The sequence below is a fragment of the Eublepharis macularius genome, chromosome 6 (genome assembly GCF_028583425.1).
Source record: "Eublepharis macularius isolate TG4126 chromosome 6, MPM_Emac_v1.0, whole genome shotgun sequence".
Classification (NCBI taxonomy): Eukaryota; Metazoa; Chordata; class Lepidosauria; order Squamata; family Eublepharidae; genus Eublepharis; species Eublepharis macularius.
Genome location: NC_072795.1, coordinates 102997334 through 103005758, shown reverse-complemented (window position 1 = coordinate 103005758; position 8425 = coordinate 102997334). Strand labels below are relative to the sequence as shown.

At 41.6% G+C, this 8425-nt stretch overlaps 1 pseudogene; it reads left to right on the top strand.

Moving 5' to 3' along the window:
* Nucleotides 1-2663: 2663 nt before the first annotated feature.
* LOC129332707 (GPI-anchor transamidase-like) lies at nucleotides 2664-3493 on the top strand (annotated as a pseudogene).
* The last annotated feature ends 4932 nt before the right edge of the window (nucleotides 3494-8425 follow it).

The following is an 8425-nucleotide window of genomic DNA, read 5'->3' as shown; positions in this document are numbered from 1 at the left end:
CCACCACAGTTGGTGAGCTAGCTCTTCTTCCACCTTTGGGGGATGGCGCCTGTGGAAAGCTGAAAATGAGAAGAAGATGGCCCTTTTCCTGGGGTGTTCTTTCCTCCCAGTTTCCCCCTGATCATACCAGTGAATAACTGACCAAAATATACATGAAAACACTAGATAAAGCAGGTGTTCTCCTACCTATTAAAAAGGGGAACGTTCCCAACATGCCAGGTGCAGATATGTGCTGCCTCTATCTACCTAGCCTCTATCTACCTAGGCTGGCACAGGTGAGGAGGGGGGAAGCAGGTGAGAGACACTGGAACATATAGTGATGTGGCACACACATACTCTGGGGGACCCAATGATGCACTTCCAATTGAAAACTGGGTGCTCTGGGGTCTCTGTGGGACAAAATTGACCCCAAACATAGTGAAAATTCTATATTTGGGGCTGATTTTACCCTCACTGAGACTCTGTTGCTTCTGGTTTTCAAGCACAAGTGACATCATCAGGACCTTTGGAGCATGTGCACACACAACAGCCAGCCCCTTGCTTGGGAGGTAAAGGGGGCTGGGAACCCTATTTCTACCTTCCACTTAGATACAGCATTGATTCCACCTCACATTCTGATGTTTGTCACAGGTCTGAAATTTAGAAGCATCAGAACTGTAGCTACTGAAAAAATACCCCTTGATAAGTACTCTGTGAACTGAAAGCCATCCAATTTTAGCACCATAACATCAGATACATCCTAGTAAATGAAGATTTCCTACAATGAGAAACCACTATTTCTTACTGAAATAAAAGCACTCGATGAGGAAATAGCATCTTCCTGCCAACCTGTTAACACCAAGCCATTATTTCAGAATGATTGTATGGGCATTACTAGTACAGCTGTAAGGTGAAAGAGAATGTAATTAATAACCGGTAACCATATACTTGCAAACGGTCCTGTTGAATGCAATGGATGCATTTTGTGAGTGACTGACTTTAACAGTACATCCATATTGTGATTTGGGGTAGAATAAATTTGCAGCAATAAGCAGAATGATATATTAATAAGCCTTCCTAACTATAATTTATAGATTCTCACTAAACCACAATCTGTTCAGCCAAGTGCTTAGGGCTAATTACTGAATTTATAAATGTACTGATGAACTGTTATAAAATAGAAAAAATACATCCATATTGCTATTGCAGTAAGAATGTGTGGCAAAAATCCAAAGATTCTATTACTTTGAAGCTTCTGAGGACTGGGGTCAAATTAAAAATAGTAGACGTGGAAAGATAATGGGCTGGCTTTTAAAAAGAAAGCTACAGAAAATAAATAGTTTTGCTTTAGCATTTTTCCTTCCAGTAGACTCATTTTGAACATCAGAGCCAGGCCCGAACAAAAATCCTGAATGCAATAGAGCACCGAAAGGAAAGGAAGAGGAAGGGGATCGCTTAGCTTCCCAGGACTGAGCACTCAATTTTTTGCTAACACTTTTCCTGCTCTCCATTTTCTTTGCATGTGAATGGGGGATCTCATGGATAAACACTCAACAATTCATTAATCCTCTGATGAATTATAGAGAAGGGTTTCTCCCCCCCTTACTTCTTGCTCCCCTTTCCCTTCTTTGCCATACTGGTTGTTGTCTTTAAGATCCTGTACTCAATATTAAAATGGGTCCCTTGGCATACATTGTGATTGCTATGGTCACACAAAAGAGTGCTATGTCTGGTTCACTTTTTGGAGCCCCTGGTAATGGGGGAGTGGGTTAGCCCCAAATTTCATTTTTTCAAAATAATTTTTCTTTTCGAAGTAATTTTTTTCAAAGTAATTTTTCCTGAAATATAGGCTCTGACATACAGATTGTGTTATCTATATGGATGTCAGTCCTTCAGATATGTTGATATGTGCCCCACTGCTTTCTTGGTTTGACAAGAATGAATTTTACTTATAGGTAAGAGTGGAAACACTCAAGACAAATTACACATGAAGAGCACTTGATTGGTTCCACAAGCTTTGCTGGGAATGGTAGTCTTACCCCCCCCTCCCCAGCAACTGGAGGGAAACCGAGTGAAGTGGATTTTCTTGCAAAGAACATCCACTCAGCTGGAGAGATTCTCTCTTCCAAAAATCCAGTCTGCTGGTTTTCCTTCAGGAGCTCAGAGACGGGGGTGGGGGCGAGGGCGGGGGGATGTAACAGGACCCTGCCAGGAGAAGAATGAGTGGGAATGGGTTTCTCTCTCATTCGCAAAACACCTCATCTTTTTTCTTACCTCTTGTTACATCATTCCCAAACCCCAAACCCCATCCTGAGCTCTCCAGAGGATTTTTGAAAGAGAGAAAGAGAGAGTGTATGTGAGACAGAAAGTCCCTGTAGATGCAGTTCTCCCTCACTGAGATTCATATGAGCGGCTGGGTTTTTTTAAACTACAATTCCCAGGGATCCTTGCAGGATCCAACACTTGCCCATGTGTCTCGTGTGTTTTGACCCTAAGTCACTTGAGCATTCCTGTGTGAAATGTCTTGTGTAGAGAGATACTCAGAGCAATAGGCCCACAGTCACCCCATGAGCTTCCACAGCAAGTGGGGATTCAAACTTGGATTACCCAGATCCTAGTCCAACATGCTAAACACTGTACCACATTAGCTCTGGGGCAGGGAAACTTTCCCCTATCCTTCTAAAATGGTGTTGTCTCACAGTAGCAACTGTAAAAACTCTTTTAATGGATCAAGGAGCAAGCAGAGCAGTTTTTTTAGAAATACAAACAACAGGGCAGTTTTGATATGCACTTCTTGAATCTGGTTTAACTACTGTTATGTTGTCAATACCCTTTCAGTTTACAGAGGTGTCAAGAGAGAAGGTATCCCTGATAGCCATATAGTCTTGACGTTTATAGATAAAATGATCTGCAACCCAAGGTCAGCTACTATGTTCAGTCACAAAAACATGGAACTGAATGTTTATGGTGATTATGTGGAATTATTGAAGCTATGAGTCTACTGTGGAGTTTTGTGTGTGTGTGTGTGTGTGTATTTGAGTGTGTGAATGAGTATTGACAAGAATCCCAACAAGTGCACCTCACATGAAACTTCTTTCTAACAGGCACAATATTCTCTCTCTCTCTCTCTCTCTCTCTCTCACACACACACACACACACACACACACAGAAAGAGAGAGAGAGAGAGAGAGGAAAGGGAAAGAGAATGGCGGGAATAGCTGCATGAAATTTCAGGATTTTGAAGACATTTCCAAAGGACCAGATGCTTTTGAGGAAATATGGTGGAAAATAAGATATGAGTTTATTACCAGTCTATGCCAAGGTATATCAATATAGGGATGGCTTTATTCTCCTGATATCATGGCTTTGGCTACTAGCCAAGTAGAAGAATATTCATTTTTCACAACAGATCTTGGAATTGGTGTCCATTTGATAGCTAGGTATAAGTTTTGTCTTGGAGTTCCTGAAAGAAATTCATCCAACTAGCAAGGCCAGTATAAACATCCTTTTATAATGGTTCCTTATCCTTCTGAAGTGTGGCAAAAAGGATCCCTTTGATAAGGAGTACTTTCTCTGAGAAATTCATCCTGATTGCCTGAGAAAACAGGTAAAACCAAAAACACGTTTCTCACTGAAAGCAATGATAAAAAGGAATAATATAAAAAAAGATGTGTAAGAGTGAAAATAAAGAAAATACTGCTTTATAAAAAAAAAGAAATGTATGAGGCTTTTTTGGTTTGTTTTTCACACATCCCTTGTTTGGGGCGCTAGGGATCTGCGGCAGCTTTTGATTTGCACCTAATAACTTAGCTAGAGGTCTTCTACAGAAGTCATAATTTCTAACACTGTTGAGCCCTGGCAGGTAATATTTTACAAATCAGGCCAGCACCATGTTTATCTCATCAAGCTGAATGCAGTTTACCAGCTATGCCCCATGACCTACCTAAGGCTTTGTGAAACTTGTAGTTTGTGGTTAGCTTGGGACTGCAAAACAGAGGTTGTCAGTTACCTCATCTGGCAGGCTGTAATCCAGGGTTGCTGGGCTAAATTTGGCTTTGTGGGTGAGCATAAGGTGTGTAAATCTGTTACAAACTATATATGTAACCTGTTTTGTTCAAGAAGCAACATCAAATAAATAGATATATCTAATTTAAGAACTGGGAGAGTTCATATCTATGACAGTGTCACCCTGCCTTGTGACGCATTTATAAAAAAATAACAATGAACAAACTTAGAAAAAAACCCATCTTATTTGGAACAATACAACAATAAAGCATATACAACAACAATCATGTAACAAAACAGGCCTGTTTTACTCAAGCAGACCCAGGTCTCAGTCTTTCTGACATCTTCTAGCCAGTCCCTTGAAATGCATCAACTTGTAGCTGGGCTCTGCGTTGGGATGTCTTCTGTTCTTCCCAGGAGTCTAAAACATTAATAGAGATTATTCATAGAAAGGGGTGCTTCTGAGGTGAGAGTGCTTCTCCCTGCAGTTTCAGGCCCTCCAGTCTCTCATGGAAAATTACGCCTTTTTTCCCTTATAAGGAACACCCCAACTCTTCATCTCTCTCTCTCTCTCTCTAGTGGACAAGGGTTAAATATGCACTGGTTTTAAAGCAGTTGGCTGCACCATCAGTTGAGAAGGCTGTCTGCTTAATATTGTCTGGATTACCCTAAAGGTCTACGATAGTAGGAGTTATGATATCTGTGTCTGAGAAGCAAGGTACACTATGAATATATTATACATCCCATCATGTAGCTGCATGGAGAAAATATGTATTTCCCTCTAGCCACTAGGATTTATTGATTCTCTCTAAATATGTACCTTGTTTCCCTTGTACAGGATAAAATACTATTGTTTTTTAAAAGCATGTTTACAGTGGTTGCATCCTGCTTAGCATATTAAGATAAATGGTTTAAAATGTTCTTTTTCCATGCCACCTGTGTTAAATTCATGGAATGGAGTGATTGAGGTAAAATTAGTCTGTTCCATTGCCATCCTCAGCTACTGTGAATTTTTTTAAAAAACCTTCTTTTGAATAAATTAACTTAACTGTAATCTTATTGGTCAGATTCATTATTTTAAACAATATGATTTTCTTAACATTGTAGAAGCCATTGGAGAATATGTTCACAAACAAATTTGAGATGCTTTCTTGGTCTGTAAATTATCGCCATTGGTCTAGGGCAGTTGAATCTAATTCATCTAGGTTAGAGAGTCAAATTCCCTATTCTGCAGATGCCCTAGGTGACTCACACCCATTATTTTTCATTGAAAAATCTCCTCAGTTTTATAGCAGAAGAGGCCACAGTACTGATCCACCACCACCCACGTAAATTTCCTTGCCTGAGAGTACCTGAGAGGTGTGTGGGGGGGGGGGATCTGAATGCATGAGTGGGCGGCTTACCCATTTCCCTCTTCCCTCCTATTGTACAGAGTAGGTTGCCACTACTTTGCCCTTCTCTCACTATCAGAGGTATGAGGCGCTGATAGAAGAGACCACATAAGTATGTGTGTTAGTGGCCACTCGGGGTTGTTTCCCTAACTCCTTGAAGAAGGCTATTTATTGAAAAAAACCCATCCTCCTTAGATAACAGGGACTTAGTGAATTACCACCCAATATCTAATTTGCCATTCCTTGGAATTCCCACATGTGTTGCACTTCACATTTCCTCAGTCATAACTGGGCACATGTTGTCAAACTTCTATTGGCCTAATTCAGGATCTAATTCAGGCTATCCAAGCAGTAATCTATCTTGCTTCTGCCTGGGAAGTGGCTAAATGGTCATCTTGCTCCTACTTATTTGTCTCCATAAAGGTAAGCCATCGCCTCTCAGTTTGAAATCAAAAGAGTTTATTGCTGCATTCCCAAGAAAGAGGGTGAGCTACCTTGGTTGGTGTCTTTTCTGCATTAATCAAAGTAGCCTGCATTTCTTTATCACAATAGCCTCTAGTAGGAAAAGTGCCTCTTGCCATTTAATCCCAAAGAGCCAGCCGCTCACACCTTGCCTGGCAAAACCCCTTTCAACCATCACCATTGACCATGTGCTTCCAATTCATAACTTGGGAACACTCACATGTTCCCTGGGATATTCACAGGTTTCCCAACAGGCCAAATAGTGCTCCCTGAGGCTGTTTCAGGTTGGAGGAATGATGCACAGGGAAGACTGAAACTCCTTCTCTGTGAATGACAAGGTCCCGTTAAAAGTTGGGCAATGCATGCACAGAAATTGAGGAGAATTCTTCACCCATGTGTGATTGTGTTATGACTGACACTGGTTAAGGATGCTAGATACAACCTGTGTACTCCATAATGTATGAATCAGACCACATATACCATTTACATTCTGATAACCTTAGTGTTCCTATCATTCAAGTCTCATTCTGGCAACAGGCCATCTTATTTATTTAATACCCTTCCCCTTTGATCAAAATCTTGGCAAATGACTAGTGTTATCCTTTCCATACTCCTTGTTGCCTGCCATTCATGGGGGCGGGGGGAGGCTAATGCTGAGGCACACAATAGTTTTTGATGAGAAACGATTCAGACAGGGGGGCTCCAGGTTTGGGGAAAGGGCAAGCAAATAGGGGCATGAGGTTGCCAACTCCAGGTTAGGAAATGCCTTGTCCTTGCTACTGTTTGTACTGATCTCACACCATGTAATCCACCTTGAGTCTCAGTGAGAAAGGCGGACTATAAAGACATACATACATACATACATACATACATACATACATACATACATACATACATACATACATACATACATACATACATACATACATACATACATATTTTAGGTGGAGCCAAGAGAGGAGGGGTATTGGAAGGGTAGGGACCTTACCAGGCTGTAACTGTTGAAAGAGGAGGATCCAGCACTGTCCATCTTCTCAGGTTTCAGACGGGGACAAACCAGAGTTAAAAAGATAGAAAAGTCAGGGCACTCTGTTTACAGTTTACTATTACTGCTCTGACTGTCCTTTAATGTACAGATTACTATTCTGAGGATTTCCTCCTCCTGATTTCCTCCCTCCCTCTCCTTCTCTTCCTGGCTTTGTTCCAGGCAACACCTCTCCCCTTCTCCTCCCTCCATCTTGGCAGCATGGATGCAGGCCTTGCCCTGCAATCCATGCCCATCCTTAGACTAGATAGGTAGTTAAGATCTGTCTCTCCTCCTTTCCTCTCAGAGTATGGAGTTCCTGCAATAAAAGAACTCTTATTTCTTTTCTAAATATAAACCAAGTGTATGCTTTTGTTATTTTCATTCCTGCACACACACCAGCCAGCAGGACGAGCTCACAACTCCTATAATCACACTTCCTATGCCACACGATAGACTCTGCTAACAGCCCAAACATGGAATCCTTTAATTAGGTTTCTGGGGCCTGCATAACAATTTGTTTATCGATAATGCCATACAGTCCACCCTACAAAGCAACCATTTTCTTCAGAGGAACTGATCTTTGTAGTCTGGAGATCAGCTGCGGCAGTGCCCTCTTCCAAATGCTGTGGGCCTCAGCAGCTGCCCCACCTCAGGGTATGCTATTGCTGTCCCTTTATTCAGACCTTAACATTTAAAACTGGATTTAAGGTACTTGGCTTAAATTGAGTGAGCCTGGATGAACTGGGAACCCTGATCCTCAGAGGGAAAGCTAAATGAATCACAAAGGCCACAAAGTGGCTAGATTTATTCCTTGGCCGATTCCAGACGGCCCTCCCCATGCCGAAACGTCGCGCGTCGTCGCGCGGAAAACACGAAATATCGCGTTTTCTCGCACAAGTTTTGCGCGACGTCGTGCAAAACTCGCGTGAGAAAACGCGATATTTCACGTTTTCCGTGTGACGACGTGCAACGTTTCGGCATGGGGAGGGCCATCTGGAATCGGCCCTTATCTGGAACTTTGATCCTTACTTTCTGAGAACAACCTCCATCTCTCTCCTATCTTCCTTTTCTGATTTTATTACTAGGAAAGACATTTCCTTGAAGTAAGCCAAACAACTAGGCATCTGGTTTCAAAATCCCTGTCCTGATCTTTGAGCAAACTGATTGTCTCCTCACCCTTTTCCTTTCTCTAGTGCTAACGTGGTAAACTACCCCGTTCTCACAAAGTTGTTTAGAAAGCTTCATAGAAAGAAAGCTCTCTTAAGGTCAGCCAAACACTGTTGATTCCCTTGGCAGATTTCAACATTCTGCACTGTGAACAGACACATACGTGTATTTGGCAGGTGACATGCTTTTTTTTTTGCCTCCATGCTATAAACCACAGATAGAGAAAAATAGTTCTAATATTTCGACAGTTGTATCGTCTTGTGCAGATTAGAAGAGCCATTTAACTCACATCAATATATACAATGTATTAAGGCCCAAGTGCAGAGAGTATCTGAGAATGGCAGGAACGTCTAACTTCACAAACGTTGGTGATATTACTTAAGGATAGATATAT